The 25,040-nt window shown below is 40.9% G+C and overlaps 1 long non-coding RNA gene across 1 annotated transcript in view; it reads right to left on the reverse strand.

The window, feature by feature from the left end:
• Window positions 1-25,040, reverse strand: part of LOC131832592 (uncharacterized) — a 139,071-nt gene that overhangs the window by 17,602 nt on the left and 96,429 nt on the right. The window lies entirely within an intron of this gene.

The following is a 25,040-nucleotide window of genomic DNA, read 5'->3' on the forward strand; positions in this document are numbered from 1 at the left end:
TGCTTCTCCCTCTCCTTCTGTTGCTCCCCCTGCTTGTTCTCTCTGTGTGTCAAATAAATGAATAAAATCTTTAAATATATGTATGTGTGTATGGTCTAAGGTATCTGCAACTGTAGTCAGTACTAAGACTAACTGTCATTTGGGTGTGCTTCCTGATGCTTCACGCTCCAGGAATCACTGAGCATGTAACCCCCAGTCATCCTCTGCCCTGCTTTGTGGAGTTTCTCTTCATGCCCTTTCAGCAAAACCTTAACAGAACGCCATATTGGTCTTGCTGCTTCTGCTTCTCTGCAGGGACTTTCATTCCTGGAACTTTGCATTGTAACTTCCGTTGTTTACACCCCCCACCCCCACACCCTCCACACCCAAAGGCCACTCCCCATCCTCCACAACAAAGCAAAGCTTGCTTTCTCTTTCTTGGGTTTCTGACCCCAGTGCCTATGTCTGAATATTTCCTCCAAGCAATAAGCCAAGATCTTAGGGCTTACCTCATCTGTTCCCTTGTCTCAAGGATCATGGTGTTTGATGAATGTGGTCCAAAACCTAAAAATAGTTGTGCCATATACTTTGTCCAATTTTACTGCAGAAGGTTAAACCTGGTCATGGTTACTCCTCCAAGGCTGAAAGCAGAATTCCTAATGCCTTTCTGATGACAGATACTTAATATCCTTTTTCATTCTGCATCACTTCTTTGTTCAGTTTGGGTTTTGTCCTCTTGAAGCAATTTGTGTCACTTTAATTCTCTTACAAAATGATCTAATTTATCTAGATTCTCAAACTTAAAGAACTGTTCTCTTCCACTAGTAACATTGCCAGATTTAGCAAATAGCAATAGAGGACACACAGCTAAACATGAATTTCAGATAAAAATAAAAAATAATTTTTGTACAGGTATGTCTCAATTTGGGACATCATTTGAAATACCCCCCCCCCCCAGATAATGTGTTATTACTCAGAAATTCAAATTTGACTTAGTGTGCAGTATTTTATCTGGCAAGCCTATCTATTAAGCATCTTTGTTTAAAAAAAATTTTTTTTTGTTTAAATTAATGAAGTCCAGTGTATCTGAAAATTGCAATATCAGGTTTTTAAAAATACAGCCATTTCTGTCTTATGTTTATTAATTTCTTGCTCTCTGGCTTTCATTTGTGGTTTATTTTGTTATTCTCTTTCTAGTTCCCTAAGTGTTTAAGTCATTTGTATTAAAATAAAAAAAACATTTGAAGTCATAATTTTTGCTCTGAGTACAGCTCTATTCACATCATGGAGATTTTTTAGTAAAGAGAGCTCATTTGCATTAATTGCTAAAGCATTTGTAATCTTGGTTTTTTATTTCCTCTTGATTCAAGAGTCATTTAGAAAGGCTTTTTTTCAAATTCTAAGTGGTTTTTTATTATTTTGTTTTACCAATGAAATCTAATATTTTGGCTTTTTGGTCAGAATGTGTCCTACAAGTGTTCCAGTTTAAGAAAAAAATGTTAAGGCTTTTTGCAGGCCAAGTATATAATTAAATTTTGTACACACTTTAGAAACATAAGAGGAAAATATATGTGTTCCCTCTTTACTGGGTTTAAATAGAGAAATATAATAAAGTTGATTAACTGTGTTATTTAAATCCTTCAAATTTTTACTTGTCTTTGGCCAAGTTCACCTTGAACATGATCCACAATGAACTTTTGCTCAAGACCTACAAATGCAACAAGGTCTTCTCTCCATGATTTATGAAGCATTTTAAAACATGGCTGAGTAGCTAAGAAAAAGTGTCCTTTTACAGGGATTTATTAGATAATGTATCGCTGAAAGCCAATTAGCCCCTTGTCCAGAAGATAGTAAAGGCCAAAAACATGAATGAGATTATGTAGACAAGACGCTTTATACAATTCACCAAAGCCAAACTTGCCCATTCTTCTATGTAAAAAGCATGATAGTCATTGTTTTATCAATGGGTTGCTTGGAGTAATCTAGAGAAGTTAGCCTCCAAAGCAAAAGTCTGGCAAGGCAAAATCAGAATTTTACCCACTCCTAAGAAGTTGGTGAAAACAACAAAAAAACCCTAAAGGTTGGAAGTCACAAATGCTAAGTAGACAATCATAAAATGAAAGCAAGAGTGAAGGCCACATTTATATGTAATTATGAAAACTTCTAAATGGAGTTGTTTTCCGTTTTGAGAAATATCAACCACAGATCTTTGTAAAGGTAGACAAGACTTGGGATGCCTGGGTAGCTCAGTCAGTTAAGCGTCTGCCTTTGGCTCAGATCATGATTCCAGGGTCCTGGGATCAAGTCCTGCATTCAGTTTGCTGCTCAGCAGAGGGCCTATTTCTCCCTCTCCCTTTGACCTTCCCCAAAGCTCGTGCTCTCTTTTCACTACATCTGCCTCTCTCAAATAAATAAATAAAATCTTTAAAAAAAAATAGACTAGACGTCTAAAATGTGGACTTTTTACAGTTTTCCAAGCTTCTCAATGGGTAGCACCAATTTTTTGAAATATAGTTGACCCTTGAACAACGCAGATGTTAGCAGCACTGACACAGCACAGTCAAAAATTCACCTATAGCTTGGACGCCCCCTTCCCAAACTTAATTACTAATACCCTACCCTACTCTTGACTGGATGCCTTACAAATAACATCAACAGTTACTTAAGGCATATTTATTAGTTATATCTATTATATACTTTTTTTTTTTTTTTTTTCTGACAGAAAGAGAGACAGCGAGAGAGAGAATATAGGTAAGGGGAGTGGGAGAAGGAAAATGGCTTGATCCCAGGACTCCAGAATCATGGCCTGCGCTGAAGGCAGACACCCAGCCAGCTGAGCCACCCAGGTGGCCCTATATACTGTATTCTTATTCTAAAATAAGTTAGAGAAAATACTGTTCAGAAAATCATAAGAAAGGGGCGCCTGGGTGGCTCAGTGGGTTAAAGCCTCTGCTTTCAGCTCAGGTCATGATCCCAGGGTCCTGGGATCGAGCCCCACATCCGGCTCTCTGCTCAGCGGGGAGCCTGCTTCCTCCTCTCTCTCTGTCTGCCTCTCTGCCTACTTGTGATCTCTGTCTGTCAAATAAATAAATAAATCTTTAAAAAAAAAAAAAGAAAATCATAAGAAAGAGAAAATACACTGATAGTACTGTACACGGCCTGCACTGTCCTGTAGTCATTTCATTTAAAAAAAGTAGTAAGTAAAAGTAGACTCGTGTAGTTCAAACCTATGCTGTTCAAGGGTCAACTGTGCTTTCTGCAATGTCTAGACCAAGGACTGGTATTACAACTGCAAAAACACAAGGAATCTGGGGCTCTCTGTGATACACTGGTATTGCTAGTGCTCTCAATTTCTCTAAGTTTCTTAGGTAAACCAAACTCTACCATGCATCACTAACCTTCCTGATTTGACAATGCAAGGCTTCAGGTGTCTTTCACTATGAGGATTACGGCATAATGGTTAGAGCAAAAGCTTAGGAATTAGATCTCAAAGGCTCAAATTCTAACTCTGAAACTTTGCAGATAAATTACGTAATCTCTCTCTAAGGCTCGGTCCCTCAATTTTAAAATGGAGATGATGATGAGAATGCTTCCCTCCAAGAATTGTAAGATGGTTCTTACAAAGCATTCACCACAAACCTGACACTCAATGAATAAAACATATCATTAGATGGTATGTTATAAGCACGCTGTCTTGATTTAGCAAAATCTCTAAACAGAAATGGATTTCACGTGTTTTCTTTAAAGCATGTCAACATCCCAATCCTTTAGCTTTTCATGAGTGATGCCATCCATGCCTTGTACAATGAACAGCCCAAATCAATTTCAAAGATGATCCATGGTTTCATGTTTTAACCACTAGAATAATAAACCATTTTTAGAAAATTCATGAAACCTGAACCACTGACCAAGCCAAACCAATGACCTCAAGCATACAGTACAAATGATTTCCCCAATAAGGCCACTCCCCAAAAATCTCCCTCCAACTGATCCAAGAAGGATGACATTTGGTAATTCACCCTCTAGTGGAAAAAAACTCTGCATTTAGATTGCAGATTCCCCAACAGTCAAGAACCTGTCTTTTTTTTCCCATGTTGTTGTATCCAGAACAATGGCTAGCTCATATCCAATGTACAGTATATACTTTTTATTGAGATATAACTGACATGTAATGTTGCATTAGTTTCAGCTGTACAACACAAAACAATTCAATCTTTGCATACAGGTTGCCAAAATAATCACCACAGTAAGTCTAGGTAACCTCCATCTCCAATACATACGTTCAAACAAATGATTACAAATAATACGGATAGTGAAATTAGAGAAAGTACATTTTTAAATTCTTCAATGAGTATAAAGAAATTAAATTTTATGATCATCCTACCAAAGCCAACCTGAAATTAAAGTCTTTCAGAAATTATGGTAAGCTTAACGTGGAGGCAAACACATGGCAGGGAGGCAGGTGGCATAACTCCCAATATGGTGGGAGTCGGAACACTTGGGTTTCGGACCCAGCTTAGCTGCTGAGCCTCAGTTTCCCAGTTTGGAAAGCAGCAGCTGCCTTGCCTGTATCAGCACCAAGTTCAAGTGAGGCAGGGGGTGAGGAAGAAAAAGCTTTGAAACCTGGAAAGTACCACACACTACAAATGAGTAAATGGAAATGTAAGGTGTAGAACTGCATTCGTTACACCAAGCACACAAGGCACAAGATGAGTCAGAGATGGAAAAATGAAAGAAATAGAAACAAGCAGCAGAACTAGCTCCTTAAAAGAAAAAGAATCCAAAAAGCGTTTCTAGATAGCTGATAGTCATTGTTTGATATTTGAAAAGAACATCTAATTATGTATGCGATAGCCAAGTACTGAGAAAGCTATTTTGTTTTGCACACTTTTCCCTCTTAATTTTGCACTGAATTAAATTTAATAATGGTCTTTATTTATAGAACAAGAAATAGCTGTGCTGCTTACACAGTTCCTTTACTAACTTGTCAACAGAGTCCAGAAAATGGATGAAATAGGCTGATGGAAGAATTTAAGAATCTCAGAAAACATGGAGCACCTGGGTGACTCAGTTGGTTAAGCATCTGATTCCTGGTTTTGACTCAGATCATGCCCCATGCCAGGCTCTGGGCTCTGTGTGAAGTCTGCTTGAGAGTCTCTCTCCCTCTCCTTCTGCCGATCCCCCCCAACTCAGGCACTCTCTCTCACTCTCTCTCTCTCTCTCTCTCAAAAAAAAAAAAAAAAAAAAAAAAAAAGAATCTCAGGTGCCTGGGTGGCTCAGTTGGTTAAGTGTCTGCCTTCAGCTCAGGTCATGATTACAGGGTCCTGGGATGGAGTCCTATATCAGGCTCTCTGCTCAGCGGGGAGCCTGCTTCTCCCTCTACTTCTCCCCCTTGCTCATGTTGTCTCTCTCTCAGAAATAAATAAATAAATATCTTTTTAAAAAAAAGAATCACAGAAAACACATCTACTAATCTAGGCAGAAACACAAAAGATTGCAGAAGTAAAGAGAAAGAAAAAGGAGGGGACACACACATGCAACACACGAATTCCTTTTAGCACATCTCTGAAAAGCAACTAGGAAAGGGTTTCAGTCAACTTTCACAGTTGTTGAAATTGCTGAGATAGTTAGCCAGTGACACAACTGATTTGTAAAGACATTGAGGTACCAACAAAATGTCAGCTGAACCTGCTTTTTCTTTTACTGGGTTGTTTGATGGAATATTCTTTATAGTGACCTGGCAACTTATTAGAAAATCTTGGGGTGCCTGGGTGGCTCAGTGGGTTAAAGCCTCTGCCCTCATCTCAGGTCATAATCTCAGGGTCCTGGGATCGAGTCCCGCATCGGGCTCTCTGCTAAGTGGGGAGCCTGCTTCCTCCTCTCTCTCTGCCTGCCTCTCTGCCTACTTGTGATCTCTGTCAGTCAAATAAACAAATAACATCTTAAAAAAAAAAAAGAAAGAAAATCTTCAGTTTTATGGCTTAACTATAGAGAATATAAGCCATGGATAATTTGGGTAATTGTTCAGACCAGCATACAGAATGAATATCTGAATGTTTTGTATCTTGATATCCTGTACCAACAAAGCCACTAAGAAAACAGAAGATCCATGACTCATGCTTTGGGAAATAATGTTTCTGAGGGGAAGAAAACCTATTTTCTTAATTTCAAATAGTCAAAGTTTTATGAATCATTTCCTTTTGGCTAGTGTCCTTTGCAGTTGAGCAAACTTTTAAAATTCCATTTCTCTTAAAAATCTACATTTTGTTTCCTTTCATTGTATTTTCTAGAATTATCATCTTCTCCTCCTTCACTGTATCATTTCCATCGCACACTTGGTTATTTCTTCCATTAAAGAAAGTGCATAAATCCCGTGAACCCCTCCACTCTTGCTTCATTTCTCCGCCTCCTTTTATATCAAAACTTGATAGAAGAGTCGATGCTTCTTCACCTCACCTTCTCCCCTCAACCCACTCCAGTGAGGATCTGGTCCTCACTGCTGCACAGAAACCTCTCTTGTGGATATGACTGAGGCTCTCCATCTCACCAAACACCATTTCACTCCCTTTCTCATCAACATTTGACACATCTGGTTCCTTTTTTCTTTTTTCAAATATTTTCTTCACTTGGTCTCCCAAAAACAAAAACAAAAACCGCTCTTTTTTTTTTCCAACTTGATGGGTCACTGTTTTAGTTTCCTCTGCTGACTCTTCCTTCCTCCTCCACATCGCTAAATATTGGCATGTTCCAGGATTCAATCCCGACTCCTCTCCTTTCCCTCTTTCCTATGTTTACTTATCCATAAGTCTCTTAACCAAAATCTATGACTTTGATTAAACTTCACCTGATTCCCACATTCACATCTCTGCCTGACTTCTCGCCTTTGCTCTGGACTCATCCACAAACCGCCCACTCAACATTTCCACTTTGATGTCTAATAGGTATCTCAAACCTAACATTTTCTAAAGGCGACTCCTTAGTCCACCCTCCCACGCCAGGCTCTCCTAGTTTTTCCAGTCAGTAAAACGTGAGTCCCACTCACCCTCTTGCCCAGGCTTCATTCAGTCCCTCCCCTTTTCTCGGCCTCCCATCCTCCCTCTCCACGTACTTGGACTCCATCTTCAAGATGGATCCAGAACCTGGTCCCTCTGTGGGGGACCCTGTCACGTCACCAGCATCACTCACCAGCCCTTCCTTCAGGAGAAGTCTCCTTGTTCCTCTGTGGCACTTCCTGAAGACTCGTGCTGACCCAGCAGCAGGAGTCATCTGCTAAAGATGTCTTTATCTGCTAAAGACATCACACTCCCTTCCTCATCACAGCACTGCAATCTCATCCTATCACAGGTACCCTGCGCACAATACAGTCCAATGGAATCCATTTTCATTTGGCCAGTTCCTTCAGGACATTCACATCAAATACCTTCTCAAAGAGACTTTCCCAGTAAAACTGTCTAAAATAGCCCCTCCCCATCTCCACGCTCTCCCTTCTCTTATTTATTTATTACTTGAGAGAGCAGAGAGAGAGAGAGAGAGTCCCATGAGCAAGCACGAGTGGGGGGAGGGGCAGAGGAAGAAGGAGAAGCAGACTCCCCACTGAGCAGGGAGCCTGACCTGGGGCTGGATTCTAGGACCCCGGGATCATGACCCAAGTGGAAGGCAAATGCCCAACCGAGTGAGCCACCCAAGCGCCCCTCACTCTCCCTCTTCTTTAACAGCAAATGTAGTTTCCTTTGTAGCCCTTGTCACAATGGATGGACTCATTGGGCCAGTAGCAATTTGATAATGCGGCTGACTGGTGGTACAGCACTCCCCAGGGTTAGGCCAAGTGTCTTCTGCTATCTTTTAATTATACACCTATAAGATCACTATAAGGAGTAAGCTTTGGCAAGTTTCTCACTTGTCTGTTTACAGCAACAAAAACATCGTGGAGAGCTGAATAATGCATGCAGTAAAATTGCCTCCAATAACTGAAAGATAAATAAGTAAGTGAAAATTAGTCATTCTCAATAGTCCTATGACCCATAAATATAGGAAAAGACTCAACCTCATTAGTAATTGAGAAATGCAAATAAAGTTATAATGAGATGCTACTATTCAGCCCAAATGGCTAGAATTAAAGATAATCACAAGGGCAAGTGTTTATCAGCATGGAGAACAATGGGAACACTCATACACTGCTGGTGAAAGTATAAATTGGTATAATTAATATGGAAAACTGCTTGGCAGTATCTATTAAAACTAAAATTGGTTAAAAAAAAATGCCCTAGTTCCCACAATTCTATGCTAGTTATATAACGGACAGAAAGGAAAAGATGGGTGCAAGAATGTTCACAGCAACAAGATTTGTAAATAGAAAAAACTAGAAACAAGGTAAATATCTGTCAACAATACAGGAGGTAAGCTACTGTATATCCATCCCATGGAGCAATGCTGTTCACCAGTGTAACCAAATTAACTAGGGCTCTATCCAAACCTAGAAGCCTGCGAGGAGTAATACATAGTACCTGACTCCGTTTCCATAAAAATTTTTTAAAACAGTTCAAATTAATTCATGCTATTGGCAATCAGGAAAGTAAGAGAAAAGGGAAGCCTGGATATAAGAGGTTTCTTCGTGGAGTACTAGTAACAATCTACCTCTTGACTCGTTTGTGGTTACACAGATGTGTCCACCTAGTAATAATCTCATTCCAAATAAGTTGTGACCTAGTCATATAATATAATACTTTTGACAAGCGTAAATGAAGGAACTGCTGCTCTATCCAGATTCAGGATGACTCTCACACATAATTTTAAGCAAAAGAAGCCGACACAAAATAGGACATAATACGGGATTCTATTTTTACTAAATTAAAAAGCAGGCAACATTACGGAGAGGTTCTGGAAATCAGGAAAGGAAGAGGAAAACAACGAAGGAATACCAGTGTTTTTATACAGAAACACCTAGTTCCACTGATTTTTCTTCAGCCCAATTTTCACTCTTCTCCTTAACTAAGACCTGTTTCCTGGTTGCAGTTCATTAAGAGCCCGGTGAATGCGGAACAAAAGAAAATGGGGGTAAAGCCCGAACTCTGGCCCAGGGCGGAATGGTTCATTCCTGGAGTGCTCATCTGCATTCAGTTTAAAGACTAGGAGATTAGCATTTCCAAGGGAAAACAATCCCCACTGCCCCCTTCCCGCCTCCCCCCTCACCTCTCCTAGTCCTGTCTCATCCTGGGAGCCCTGAATCACTCCCTTTTCCTCGTGGCTCCCTTTGCTCTAGGACCAGAGAGAGTCACACAGATGGGGTGGGTTGAAGAGATTTCAGAATTACATTTAGTTTGTAAAGGGCTCTGCTGTATTTGGGGATAAAAGCACTTTTGAAATATATGTGATTATTGTTACATTAGAAGTAAACCTAGGATAAGAAAAATCCATTAGCAAGTGTTTCTGCAGAATGCTTTCTCAGGTGGCCGTTCAGAGATACATTTGAAGACACAGAATGTAGGAGGATCCAATTATATCTTCCTGATAAGAAATACTTTAAGTGTCCAACCAGCGATAATCATGGAGAGCCATCAGAGAATGGCAATTTCTAACACAAGCAAAAAGCAAATTCCTCCTTTAAGGGTAACAGCCAAAAAGCCTTGCTTAAATAATGCCATTTCCGCGACTTCCAAAATAACTTGCCTATATTTACCCAAGCAAAGGCCATAAAAACAACTTGATCTTACAGTGTAGTGTGTCACCAGCCTAGCAGATGTGAAAATGCTGGGGTTTTCTATCCTTCTCTTAAATCTGTAACATTGGTCAAAGCCTATTATTTCAAATTCGGGTTGAAATGATAGCAGAAATTGTGGTACATATTATTCATTATTTTTTTTTAAGATTTTACTTATTTGAAACAGAGACACAGAGGGAGCACAAGCAGGGGGGATGGGCAGAGGGAGAAGTGGACTCCCCACTGACCAGGGAGTCTGCCATGGGGCTCCATCACAGGACCCAAAATCAGGACCTGAGCCTAAGTCAGATGCTTAACCAACTGAGCCACTGAGGGACCCCTGCTGTGCATATTCTAACATGAACAAGTTATCTTATCTTGCTAAAGATCCTTTAGCAAGGATCTTGTTAGGTTCAGCTTACACATATGGGTAAACATTACTCTTCAGCCAAAAAGTGAGTGTTATAAGCCACTCAGCATATAATAGACACCCAGGGAAGGTTAGTTACCTTTCCTTTTCCCTGTAGGGTTACCTGGTTCTCTCAAATTTCTGTAATCCACTCTGGGAAAAAAACAAACAAACAAACAAACAAACAACGTAGCATACATATCTTGCAGTTGGTATCTAGAAAATGTGGTCAGTGTGGAAACCACTATACATTTAAATACTCTCTTATTTGACCAAGTATGGAATAGATATCTGTTGGGCTGGCAGGAAAGGGCTACTTAAGATGGCGAAAGTTCCCGCCACAAAACCTAAACTCGGACAGGAGAACAAAGGCCCAAGCAGGAATCTGAGACAGTCCTGCTCCGGATTCCCATGGACCAACGGGCCCTGACAAGCAGGAATCTGAGACCCTCCCGCCCTGGGCTCCTGTGGACCAATGGGACCCCGACGAGCAGGCGAAATATCCAAATAAGGGAAACTTCCAAAAGACCCCTGAGCTTCCTCCGAGACCCCATAAAAGCCCCCTCCTCCCTGCCTTGGGCGCGACTTCCGCCACTCTGCTTTCCAGAGTCGCAGAACCTCGCCCGAGGGTGCCCACCTCCTCCCGGCGCAACTTTCCTGGCTCCCCTTCTCCTGAGCCCTGAAACTTCGCTGGAGAGCGTTTTTAATAAATCTTGCCTTGCACCCACTTTGCCTGTTGTTGTGTTTATCTCGCCGGAAAAAACTTTACAATATCATTATCCTCATTTCACAAAGGAGGTTAAGAAAACTGTCCACAATTTCGAGAGCAAGTTTTACAAAGGAGGATCATCACCTCCTCTCCCACTCTGGTCACAAGAGAATAGCCACAGACTTCTTGGACACATTGTAATGAATCTTTGAGACTGAAGATTGCTAGTTCTAAACTGGGCACTCTTCATGTGTTTTACTGACGTCTTGAAAAAGTCAACTTACTAAAGAAGATGGGTGAGCTCTTTTTCTATTTACAGAATTCATCTTTCAAGATTCTATGTTTGTGGTAGGTGACTAGATACACAGAGGTAGGGTTTGGAAGACTTCTTTTGGTTTTCAGAACAAATTGCTTATTTTACTTTCTTAAGGGCAAACGGGTAGGCTAAATTTACATAAATCCTCATATGGAGCCCTAGAAATACCTGCCATATGTACTGCCTTGGGGTAGTGGAACACTCAGGAAGCTGTTGAGGCCAAATGGAATCCTATCAAGAAGTCCTTCAGTGTTCAGTTCCTCTCATCCTTGAAAACTAGCTTAAATTACCTTAGTGAATACTACTAGATGATTCCTGATGGCTCTACCATACAGCAATTACATGGTGTTTCATTAATTAGTTCCAACTATCTCTTACATTTCCAGATACAGCCAGGTGATTTTTATCTGTAGGATCATTCTTCACAAGGAAAGAAAACTTCAGTCTCCAAAACAGGTCCCATTCATTCTTTTTTTTTTTTCTTTTTAATTTTTTATTTTTTATAAACATATATTTTTATCCCCAGGGGTACAGGTCTGTGAATCACCAGGTTTACACAGTTCACAGCACTCACCAAAGCACATACCCTCCCCAATGTCCATAATACCACCCCCTTCTCCCAAACCCCCTCCCCCCAGCAACCCTCAGTTTGTTTTGTGAGATTAAGAGTCACTTATGGTTTGTCTCCCTCCCAATCCCATCTTCTTTCATTTATTCTTCTCATACCCACTTAAGCCCCCATGTTGCATCACCACTTCCTCATATCAGGGAGATCATATGATAGTTGTCTTTCTCCGCTTGACTTATTTCGCTAAGCATGATACGCTCTACTTCCATCCATGTTGTCGCAAATGGCAAGATTTCATTTCTTTTGATGGCTGCATAGTATTCCATTGTGTATATATACCACTTCTTCTTGATCCATTCATCTGTTGATGGACATCTAGGTTCTTTCCATAGTTTGGCTATTGTGGACATTGCTGCTATAAACATTCGAGTACACGTGCCCCTTTGGATCACTACGTTTGTATCTTTAGGGTAAATACCCAATAGTGCAATTGCTGGGTCATAGGGCAGTTCTATTTTCAACATTTTGAGGAACCTCCATGCTGTTTTCCAGAGAGGTTGCACCAGCTTGCATTCCCACCAACAGTGTAGGAGGGTTCCCCTTTCTCCGCATCCTCGCCAGCATCTGTCATTTCCTGACTTGTTGATTTTAGCCATTCTGACTGGTGTGAGGTGATATCTCATTGTGGTTTTGATTTGTATTTCTCTGATGCCGAGTGATATGGAGCACTTTTTCATGTGTCTGTTGGCCATCTGGATGTCTTCTTTGCAGAAATGTCTGTTCATGTCCTCTGCCCATTTCTTGATTGGATTATTTGTTCTTTGGGTGTTGAGTTTGCTAAGTTCTTTATAGATTCTGGACACTACTCCTTTATCTGATATGTCGTTTGCAAATATCTTCTCCCATTCTGTCAGTTGTCTTTTGATTTTGTGAACTGTTTCCTTTGCTGTGCAAAAGCTTTTGATCTTGATGAAATCCCAATAGTTCATTTTTGCCCTTGCTTCCCTTGCCTTTGGCGTTGTTCCTAGGAAGATGTTGCTGCGGCTGAGGTCGAAGAGGTTGCTGCCTGTGTTCTCCTCAAGGATTTTGATGGATTCCTTTCGCACATTGAGGTCCTTCATCCATTTTGAGTCTATTTTCGTGTGTGGTGTAAGGAAATGGTCCAATTTCATTTTTCTGCATGTGGCTGTCCAATTTTCCCAGCACCATTTATTGAAGAGGCTGTCTTTTTTCCATTGGACATTCTTTCCTGCTTTGTCGAAGATTAGTTGACCATAGAGTTGAGATTCTATTTCTGGGCTCTCTATTCTGTTCCATTGATCTATGGGTCTGTTTTTGTGCCAGGTCCCATTCATTCTTAATCCTGTCTCTTCACTCCCTTTGTGGTCCTCCTTGGAAGAGCCGCACCCCGAGCTCTTTAAATCGTATTGTTCTTCAAGGTCTCATCAGATTTTGCATCTGCAGCCATCACTGACTTCCATCTGCCCATTGCTTTTCTTGATGATAGGCACTATACCTCTCTTCTCTTGGCTCTTTTGAAGGCCTATCTTAGTGTCCTGCATATAATGGCACTCAAAGCACATTGTGGATGATCTGTCATTTGTGGCCTGTAGTCCGCAGTTTAATACTGACTCATGTGTTGCTCTACACTGTTCACCTCCGAGTCCTAAGTGTTAGTCTGGCATCTTTCAGTAAATTACATGTTCCTTAAGGGCAGAAATTAAGTGGTATACCTTTTTATTCTCAAACATATAACTAAGAATATAGTTGTGCTGGATGAAAAGAATCCTAGAGTGGCGCGCATGTGCGTGTGCACGCACACACCCCAACACATAATGCTGTGAAGCCTCAATGAAATGATTTATGCAAAGCTCTTAAAATACCAAGCTCTTAGCAAAAAAGCACTTACCAAGTACACACATGCACTTGATTTCTCTTTAAACAAAGACTGATGTCTTCATTCGAAACAAATATCCAAGTGACCAAAAAGCTAAGACCAGTCATAGTCAGTGTTTGGGACAGAGTGGGGAAGGAGCACTTTCATGAACTATGAAAAGTGAAGAACAACAACATAACCTTTTTGGAGGGAAATTTTGCAGGGATACTATGAATAATCATGGGTTTCTTAGATCTTTTCATTTTTAAACTCAAAATTTTTCCTATCATAAATACACCCATATTGCTTTTTAACGTTTATTCTATATGATAGTTTTGAACATAATGTGGGTAATGATCCATGATAAAATACCTCAAAAATAAGCTCAAATAAAGCAAACTATCTTACACCAGTAAAGAACCCTATGGACAATATAAAAATGGCCGACAGTTGCTACACTTTTGTTCGAGTGTTTTGTTTTGTTTTTTTTTTTAAACTGATGTGTATTAAAGCTCTCACATTAAACATTTTGAAACGCTGTTTCATTGGATGAGAGCACAGATGCAGGGACCTAACCCACTTACATTCAAGTCCCCATCCTGCCACTCCCCAGCTGTATGCCCTTGAGCAGGTGACTTAACCATTTGTCCATGTCTGTTTCTTCACCTATAAAATGAGAATAATAGTAATACCAATTTAGGACCATAGTGAGGAATAATTGTGTTTGTAGATCTCACATTTAGAGCAGTGTTATGAAGAGCTTCATAAGGGTTTGTTTGATTATTATTACCACTACTTATTAAGTATCTGTTATACGCTAGGGGCTAAGGATATAGAAGTGTTGAAAACATCATGAGACTTACATTCCAATGGAAGGAATTATAAAGGTAACAATAATAGTAGGGGAATGTAACAGCCACTGAAGTCAATGGATAGATCATCCAGACAGCAAATCAACGAGGAACAGTAGCTTTGAACAACACATTAGACCAGATGGACCTAACAGGTATATATACACAGAAAACTCCATCCAAAAACAGCAGAATATACATTCTTTTCAAGGGCACATGGAACGTTCTCTAGAATAGATCACATGTTTAGGCCACGAAACAATTCTCACTAAATTGAAGAAGACTGAAATCCTATTAAGCATCTTTTCTGACCACAACACTCTGGAACTAGAAATCAATTACAAGGAAAAAAATCCAAACACATGGAGACTAAATGACAGGATACTCAGCAGTGAATGGGTTAACCAAGAAATCAAGGATGAAATTTAAAAAAATACATGGTGACACATAAAAATAAAAACACAATGATCCAAAATCTTGAGATGCAGAAAAAGCACTTCTAAGAGGGAAGGTTATGGTGGTATATAGAGAACTACTTTGAGAAAAAGAAAAATCTCAAAGAGCCTACCCCTGCATAAGCTGGAAATGGAAAAACAAAGTTCAAATCTAGTAGAAGGAAGGAAATAATAAAGATTAGAGCAGAAATAAATAAAACATGGACTAAAAAAATAGATGAAAAAAATCTATATATTTTGCTGACTAAATCAACAAATACATATACTCTCAAAATTATGATACATTTCCTAATGGAAGAATCATAGCTGGGAATAAAAAAGGTGCCAAAGGAACAGTAGAGTTCGGCAGTCATGTAACATTCTCCAAAACTCAATGGGAAGAAGAGTATTCCAGAAGAGGCTATGCAAAGGCTCATTCAACCAACTGAAGAAACGGAGATGGCTCAAGACCAGGGAGTGATGGGGAGAGTGTCACAAGATGGGAGTTGCAGAGGCTGGCAGGGGTGAATAGATCAGAGCCATATGGACCGTGTTAGAGAATGGGGATATTGCCCAAGTTCAGCTGAGAGCCAATGAAGAGTTTCAGGCAGGGACGTGATATGATCAAATTTACATCTAAAAAAAAACATTTTGGCTGTGAAATTATGTAGAAGATCCTGAGTTCTTATACATGAGCACAAAGACACACATACAATAAAATCTCCACACTTGGAGGAATGAAACCACACATTCTTTTACATATCTATATCTATATCTATATAATTATATCTATATCTATATAATTAAATCACTGTAAATTATATAAATCTATTATATACCATATATCATACATTTAAACATAGATACTATATATATTATACATTTATACATATGCATGACTTTGAAGATTTGTACTCCACACAGTGAAAGTTATTCTGGACCCAATTCCTTGCAAAGGGTGGGAGGGTTGCCCCATATTTCTAATAAGCTATTCTTAGACACCAGCAAAATGTCTGAAAATTCAACTCAATTCCGACACTATCTACCCTGAGAGAGCAACAGATCCCACAGGTTAAGGATTCAGTCCTAAAAGACTCCCCCACCACACAGTTTGAGCTCTAAAATAAATGAGATAGATCTATATAGGCCAAAATGGAATAGTTAAGGTGGGGGGGAAGCAAGTTCTGGAACATACAATTAGTAAAGATAAATTGTAAAAATAAAAAGTATATGTGAATAAATGAATACAAATGTATGTTTATCCAGATCTAAAAGTATACACATCAAACCATCAATACTGATTACTTGAATAGTAGGGTCAAAGAAAAGGTGAACATGTAATTTTTACTTTAGATGTTTCTGATTATTTGAATTCTTTAGAATGAGTATCTGTCAGTTTGCAAGCTAATGCATGCAATAGGGTGCCTATTTGGCTCAGTGGGTTAAGCCTCTGTCTTAGGCTCAGGTCATGATCCCAGGGTCCTGGTATGGAGCCCCACACTGGGCTCCCTGCACAGCAGGGAGCTTGCTTCTCCCTCTGCTTGTGCTCTCTCTCAAGTAAATAAAATCTAAAAAAAAAAAAAAAAAAAAAAAAAAAAAAACGCAAACGGTAAAGATATAAAAATAAAACGAAGCCCAAGCTTTGCTTTAAATCTGTTTAGCAGAAGTAATTTATAGCATAATAAAAAATAAAGACACGAGTAGTGAGTGAAGTGGAAAGATTGATCTATGCTATTTATAATTTTTAAAAATACAGGCAGTAATTAAGGTATTTCCTGTTAATTACTGACGGGTAGTATTAAGGAATCTCTGTCAGCCATTACTGATCGGGTAACACAACCTGATGTCGGACTAATACATGATCTGTATGGGGATGGGCTTTCTTCTACAATGGCTTCCTCTTTCTTCCCTTAATCTGCCTGCCTGCTTCAATTTGTCTTTCTGAGAATAAATGGACATCCAAAGACTATGATCAGAGTGGATATAGAAAATGTCAACTCTACAAAATAGTATTACTACGTCATGTAGCCTATACCTGTCCACAGGTGTCTGAAAAAAAATCACAAAACCTCTTTAACAGCTCATAATTAAAGGGACAAGCTAATTATATCATAGGATTAAGATGCACTCAACAGAGACATGAGAGGGTAAAGCCATCTAATTCAGCATGACTCATTTCTGACTCAGCTGAATGACGGCTCCCAAAATACCAGTCCTGCCATTCAGTAGTTTCAAGATAGCTACTAGGATTCTGTACCAACAAAATATTTGGTTTTATCTCAATGAATCCACCATATTATAGACCAGCCTTTCTAAAAATGTCTTCTCCAGAACACATATTGAGGGCATTTACCAGGTTTTTAAAAGGTAGGGGTCAGTCAATGATGAAATAAACTTCAAAAATGCTGAGTAAAATAAGTTAAGGAAGTTTTTTTTTAAATTGGACTTTCCGGAGCCATCATTATGCTAATGTCAATTACAAATCGTCAAGATATTGGTGGAATATTGGTGGTGGAAGATATTGGTGGAATATTGGTGGTATTTTCAAATTCTAAATTTATTTTTCTGGGAAATCCTTTCATTGGTGATATTAGGGACATATAAAGGATAATATTGTTATCCTTTAATTGTAATCCTTATATTGTTCTTTGCACACCCCATGGTCAATCCTAAATTTGGGGCTTTAGGCTCTAAAACATGTTTTGTTTGCCTTTCTTGACTTATTTAAAAGAGTTGTATAACCCTTTAAAACAAAATTTGCCATGTTGTCGCAGCCTCTGTAAAGAATAATATACTTTGGCTCTGCCTACTCAGTATGGGGTCTGCGTGAGTGTTTCTCTTCCTCTCTTTCTAACCCTAACTGTACCCAACCCCCAGCTCTCTGCATATTTTTTTTTTTTTAAAGACTATTTCCATCTTCATCCTATTACAAATTTACAGAGCACACTGAACGCTAAACTTGAGAGGAAGCCAAGGTATACTGAGTTCTTCATTCATTCCTTCCCACTGTCTCCCCACCAGCTTAGCCACCTTCCGGTGAGAAACACACACAAACAGAGCTTGGTCTTGGTGACAGCAAATTGGGGTTGGCAGATTTGAACACACAAAAATAGACTGAGTCTTCAGGGAGAAAGTGGTTGGTATTCCTCAACCCTCAGTTCATCGCTAGCAAATTTCCTAGCTAAGACTTTGCTACTTTTTAAATATCAAGTTATGCTAGTATCTGAACAACTCGTGTTGAATCCACAAGAAAAATAAAATATTGTGGAAATTGTGGCAACACATATTTAAAAGTCTTAAAAATGTCTCTTTCCACTGATCCACATTTGATTCCAATTTCAGAAATGTTATGCCCCAATAATGGGTCCGTGATTAAAGGAGCAAGACTGATACAAAGTGAAGGTCAAGCAAAGCTGTATTTCATGCCAAGCATCAAAAATCAAACTGACCGGGCAGGGCCTTGCCTCTTACAGAGAGGGCAACCCCGCTCTCCTTTACGGACTAGCTTTTAAGGGCAAAGGCCATGCGGTTGGGCCTGGCCACGCACAGGTGGCTAATGAAATTGTAACACACAGAGAAAGCTGCACAGTGATGCTAGGTGACCAACTGAATTATAATTTACCCTATAGTAGACATTTGACCCAGCCTATCACCTTGGTTAGGACTGGCGCCCAAGAGGCACCCAAAGGGCAGGGCCCATACTCCTTGGTAGCTAGGAGACAGTATGCAAACCCCCCACGGGATGTCTCCACCTGGCTTGACCCATCTTTGGATCTGTGCTCTGTTACCTGAGGCTGGTTTCCAGGACTTGTTTTTAAGTAAATCCCCTGGGGGAAGGGGAGCAGGGACAGTTTAAGGGTTAAACAACAATGGAATGAAAGCCTCTGGTTAGAATAGGTCCTTACAAGAAACTGATTGCCAAAATATGTAGAGGAGTGGTCGTAGACACTTTACTCACAATAGCTACAAAAAAAAAAAAATAATACACCCCTACAACAGAACCTTATTTAGAACTTTAAAATGACACTTGTAGAAAAATATTTATTACTATGGGGAAATACATATGTCCACATATGTATGCATTTTTTTTTTAAAGATTTTATTTATTTATTTGTCAGAGAGACAGGCACAGTGAGAGAGGGAACACAAGCAGGGGGAGTGAGAGAGGGAGAAGCAGGCATCCCTCGGAGCAAGCAGCCCAGCCCAATGTGGGGCTGGATCCCAGGATGCTGGGACCATGACCTGAGCTGAAGGCAGACGCTTAACGACTGAGCCACCCAGTCGAGTCCACATATATGTGCATTTTTTTTTTTTAAAAAGAGATATACCCAAATACATAAGTGCATACAAACTGGTATAAATTTGTCTTTGCACAGATTATACTGAAGGACACATAAAGTGAAAATGGTAGGTACATATGGAACTGGAAGACTGAGGGATGGAGACTTCCTCTACTGTCTTGAATCATTCACCACAAATAAATTCAAAAGGGATGTGAATGGAAGGAGGGAGGCAGGGAGGGAATGGGGGAGGGAAAGGGGACGAGGGGATCTAAGAAAGGAGGGAGGGACTGAAGAAGTGGGAGGAGGGAGGCAGGGACTCCGCGACACAGTATAAAGAAATTACCAAACAAAACGCATCTTCAATCCTGTATAAAGCCCCAAGTAACCAACTCACGATACAGAGAATTCGAACATATCATTTGATAATTATTATTCACATTCTCTACAGTTCATTTTAAATTTTGCTCATGCGATCTCTGTTTCTAAAACAACGTTATGTACATTTTCTCTCATGTTTAGAGATTTCTGCCTTCAGTAGTATGAAACTATGGTGCTCCTAGAGGCTCACGACAGGTCTACTTGCTGGTTTCAACCTTTTATCACCACAATATAGGTTGCTTTTTCCCTTTCAGTACTTTTAGCCTTGGATTTGATTTTCCAATATTAATATGTTTGGCTTTTGTTATCATTATGGTCATTAATAGCTTTTGCTTACATTATCTTCTCTCATTCTATATTTTCATCTCCCTTGGGTCATTTCATTTCATGTCTCATAAAAAACACAGATGGATATAAAATTGTCGAAGCTCTAGTTCTTTGGTTTTTAACAGGGTTCTTTAAACCATTTACATTTATTTCTCGGACTTTCTCTCTCTCCCGGTCATCGCTTTGGTGTGTATTCTATTTATTGTTCCCTATTATTTATTCTTTGGTAAATGTATCAGATTGATTGTTATTTGTTTTATGCATTGTTTTTATTCCATGCTTTTGCTTTAATTGCTCAGATGTTGTACTCCTGTTTCTGTTACTTAGTAGTTTACTCAAGTGTCTAACACATACATTTAAACTTAGGTTGCATTTACGGAAGGCTCACATTTATCTACTGAAGCCTGGATTCAATAGGTACTTATAACCTCCTGTCCTCTCCCCTACTCCCTGAGCTTCCACACCGTGAAACTATATGGGAATTTAGTTCTAAATTTTATTATATTTTAAATGATTAACATTCAATTAAATAATTAATGCTCCATTATAAATTATGCTTATTTTTCTGCTCACTACCGTTTCCATATCTTCCTTTTGAGTTAGTTTTTAATATAGCTGAAGTATATTGTCTATTAATCATTTCATGTAAGTTTCACAAGTGGCATATTTCTAAGTGTTTTGTTGCTTAAAACATTTCTGCTTTACCTTGCTACTTGAATGGCAGGTTGATGTGGTCTAGAATGCTATTTTCTCAGAGCCCTCTGAAAATACTAATTATACGCACTCTAAAGTCTCCTTTCCGGTGCTCTCTTAATTACATCTCTTCAGATATTCCTTTTTCTGTAAAACGCAGTGCCTGTCTTTCACACTGACTGTTCTCCCCTAACGTATCAGGATTTTTTTATTAGCCCTTTCCCTTTAGCCCTGTCCGTGCTCAGCCTCTAAGCAATGACCAAAGTGGGCAAACTGGCCTTGCAGGCTGCCCCCACCACTGCAGACATGGCCCTACCTCCCAGGTTTGCAATGGCTACCTAGAAGCGGGAAGGAGGAAGCTCCCCTCCAGTATGCCTTCCCAGCAGCTCCCAGCCAGACCCATCTTGGGTCCTACCCATCGCCTCCCAGCTCAGAGCTCCCCTGGGACCATCAGCCCCTTCTTCATCACCTACTCCTACTCCTACTCCTACTGTGGGCTGTGGATTCCTCCTTGGGATTTGCACTTACATGGAGTTACAATGACCCTGCACCTGAGGCCACAACTACACACCAGGAGCAGACAGACCAGACCATAAAAATGCGGTCCACCCAAGTTCCCACCACACGCTTGCAACCAAGACAGGTATAGCACTTCATATCAGTCCTCTTTGGAGCATTACCGAGTTCGGTACAGAGTCAGAGAGGCCTAAGCCTTGGGGTGGAACCAGTCTCTAAAGTGAATCTGCTTAGGACTGCTAAATACAGCCACGGTCTCCCCTCACTGGGATAGGAAAAAATAAATAAAAAGACCACCAACGAGGGGCACCTGGGTGGCTCAGGGGGTTAAGCATCGGCTCAGGTTATGATCCCGGGGTCCTGTGATCAAGGCCCCTGTCCCTCAGACTCCCTGCTCAGTGGGGAGCCTGCTTCTCCCTCTCCCTCTACCTGCTGCTCTCCCTGCTTGTACGCATTCTCTCTCTCTCTAATAAATAAATAAGTAAATATATAAATAAAAGTCTAAACAAAGAAATGCACCAGGGAGAAAATCTACAATGAAAGGCAACTTAGCAAGTGCTTAAGAGCCCAGACTCGGGGCAAATGCATATTCTTCTCTTCAAATGTGTGATCTTAGCCAAATTCCTTAACCACTCTGTGCCTCACTTTCCCTATCTATAAGAAGGGGACAATACCTCAGAATTGTTATAAAATTAATAAACTTAGTGCATCCACTGTGCCTAGGATGGGCACACAGGAAGTCCCCATAAGAATCTGCTCAAGGGACTAATATTATCAGGCAACTGCTGCCACCCTGCTCAGTAGAAGAGACTAACCTATGCCTCTATTTTTGGAAGGAGTGCATCTCTCTTGGCAATCTTCTGACTTCCCACAGAGGGATTACTGCCAGGGACATCTCTGCAGAGCAGATCCCTCAGAAGGTGTGGAGATGACAAGCCCCGGGGCCCAGACACCCTAAGGAGACCTGTGACTACCTGGAACAACTCCTTGTGGCTCAGCAGACTTACCACCCCTCCTCTGTTTCCGGAGCCAACTGGCCAGGAGTGACCAGCTGCAGTGCCTCATACACTCTCCAGGCACAGCTCAAAGAGCCGGGTCCCCAGGCTCGGGCCACCTGCTTCTGCCAGGATCATGTGCCTGGCAGAGCCCTCCCTGGCCTTTAGAAGAGAACATCTCTTAATCAGTCCTGGGGGTCCAGGTGGACTAGGACTGATCACTACTGCACCCTCACTGCCAGGCCTGGCCAACAAGTCCCTTTTCAGTCCCTTATCTTAATTTCACCAGCATCCAAGCTTTGCGGATTACCAGCTTAAATGCTTGAGGATGATGGGGAGGGACAATGAGAAAGCAGTTAGAGATGGTGTTGCTCTGGGTTATAGAAAAGAACAGGACTGTTTAGGATCTGGGGAGTGGAAGCAGATGGAAAGAGCAGACTGATGAAAGGTCCTATTTTTTTTTTTTTCTTTGGGTTTCTGTTTTTTTTTTTTTTCCTTCTTTTCATATCGACCAGACCGATAATAGTCTAAGCAAATATTTCTCAGGCCTTCTCACTACCTCTTCCATTGTTACTTTGGCCTCACAACCCCGCTGAAGGATGTATTTGTTTGCATTTCTCATTAAGGCAACAGGTCTATTTACTAAATCCTAGAAATCAATAGTCTCTTTTGAAGATGTGCACGTCCTCGCCTTGCTTTCCTGGAGAGGGCTTCTTAGAGCATAGAAATGCATCGCGTGCACGCACAGCTGTCATTTTTTTGATGGTCAACAGATGCCCAGGGTCTACCCAAAGCATGTCAAACAGTAAAAACAACTACAGGAAAAATGCTTTTCATCAGAGAATGCTGGGGCCACCCTAAGACTTGTGGGTGCCCTAAACACTAATGATCTGCTTTCTCAAGGAGGGCTATTCATTAAAATATTGACAGAAGGACACCTGCTGCGTAAAAGAGGGGAGTGGAATCCCCGTGGCCACGGCCTTCTCTCCACCTCTCCTTCAAACTTGCATACCCACCTCCAGAGAACAAAAGCCCCACAATTAACCAAATCTACACTCTTTAAAGGCCATTTAGTGACTTTAGGACCCACCTAAGGCCTTTGGGTTCCTTATACTCCACTCCATGCAGAGCCCGATGCCAAATTATTCCAACAATTCAACCAAAGCCATTCTCACCCAGAAAGGAATTCTGGTCAATATAAATGTCCCCACTTCATGACATTTCCAGGGATGCTTTTGTGCCCTTTAGATCTCAGAGCCCCAGACAGCTCTCCACAGCCCAGTGAGCGCAGAATGGGAACCAGGTGGAAAGAAGGAGCAGGGGGCGGAAGGGAAGCTGTGCACTTAGCCTCAGGGCTGACTTTCTGGAAAGGAGGGCAGGCCAGAGGCCAGAAGGACCCCGGGGTTCTGTGAGCGTGAGGCCACTTTCTAAAGACAAAAGCAAAAAACATGAGGGAGTCCGCAGGATGAAAGGGACATAGAACGTGAAATCACGGTGACACGCCAGGTTTGGTCACATGGAATGTCATTCACAGAATTTACAGGGATTTGGTTTCCGGTTGTTCCTTCTGGTTTCTTCCCTTCAATAGAACACTTGAGTTGGGCTTGAAGAAAAGGCACCACCTACCTCTCCCACAGTGCCCAGCTCCAGGGAAACTGACGAGAGCCACAGAATGTAACCCTTAAGTTTTCTAATAGCCACGCTTTAAAAAAAAAGAACCAGGTGAAATTAAATTTAACACCCCCTTTACCTAGTATATCCCAGATAGCATCATTTCAACACACAGAAATACGAAAACGTATTAGTGATTTTAATACTGTATATTAGACAATGCAGTCATGGGGGGCTCTTAGCCTCAAGGTGAGATTAGTTCCTGTTCCCAGGGAATTTCAGTCTGAAAAGACAGCGGAAGTTTGAAGACTCTCTGTCTGTGAGTTAGAGTTACCTGAAGGTCTATCCAGGGGTGGGCGGGCCGAGGGGGTTGGGGAGGGGAAGAAACAGACAAAAAGAGGTAGTTTAGTGTAGTGCATCAAGGTCAAGGCTCAGCTTTGGACCTAGACCCTGAACTCTGCCTCTTCTTAGAGGAAGGACTGTGGATAATGTACTTAACTTCACCAAGGTTGTTTCTTAAGATCACAGGGCTGTTTTGAGGCCTGACCCTAGCAAATGGTAGAGAAATATTAGCTCCAATTGTATAAATTATGAAATCTTTATCATTTGTATATATGTTCTATAAATCATATATACTAAATATATAAACATCTAATTTTAGAAGAGGAGAGGCAAAAGGAGAGGAAGAGGCAGAATCTTCTCTCTTTTTCTTTTTTTAAAGATTTATTTATTCATTTGAGAGAGGGCAGAGGGAGACAGAGATAGAAAGGGAAAGAGAATCTCCAGCAGACTCCCCATTGAGCATGGAGTCAGGTGTGGCTTGATCCCACGACCCCAAGATCATGACCTGAGCTGAAATGAAGAGTCAAATGCTTAACTGACTGAGCCACCCAGGGCCCCCTTTCATTCACATGTTTGTTAACACTCGGGCATATTCTCTGATTGCCAGAACACTGAAGAGAAGATTTCTGATCTGTCAATGGCTGATAAAGCCCTAGAGGAGAGCAAGAAAGAGAATGAGAGAGAGAAGAGAGGTAGTTAGCTAGTGAGGTCGTGAGATGAATATGGAAGGAGAAGACAGAAGGGGAACTCCACTGCAGGCAAACAGGGACTCCCTGCACAAGAGACCCAGACACCAGACTGGCCCTGTTCTCTGTGTGAAAACACTGAAGGAAGGACGAATTTCGAGTTAAATAACGGGGGGCCTTCTCCTGGACTGCTACGCGGCTGGTACCGAGGGCCCAGAATGACTAGAGCCCCTTCTAGCCACATCAGCTCTGAGTACAAATCTGTGCACAGCAGAGAAGAGGAGGAAGGAAGTGATCAAGGATGGCAGATGGCTGCCAGTACCCAAAGGGTCCTCTATACCCCGAGCTCTTCCTCCATAGGTGACAGTGG

The sequence above is a fragment of the Mustela lutreola genome, chromosome 5 (genome assembly GCF_030435805.1).
Source record: "Mustela lutreola isolate mMusLut2 chromosome 5, mMusLut2.pri, whole genome shotgun sequence".
Taxonomy (NCBI): domain Eukaryota; kingdom Metazoa; phylum Chordata; class Mammalia; order Carnivora; family Mustelidae; genus Mustela; species Mustela lutreola.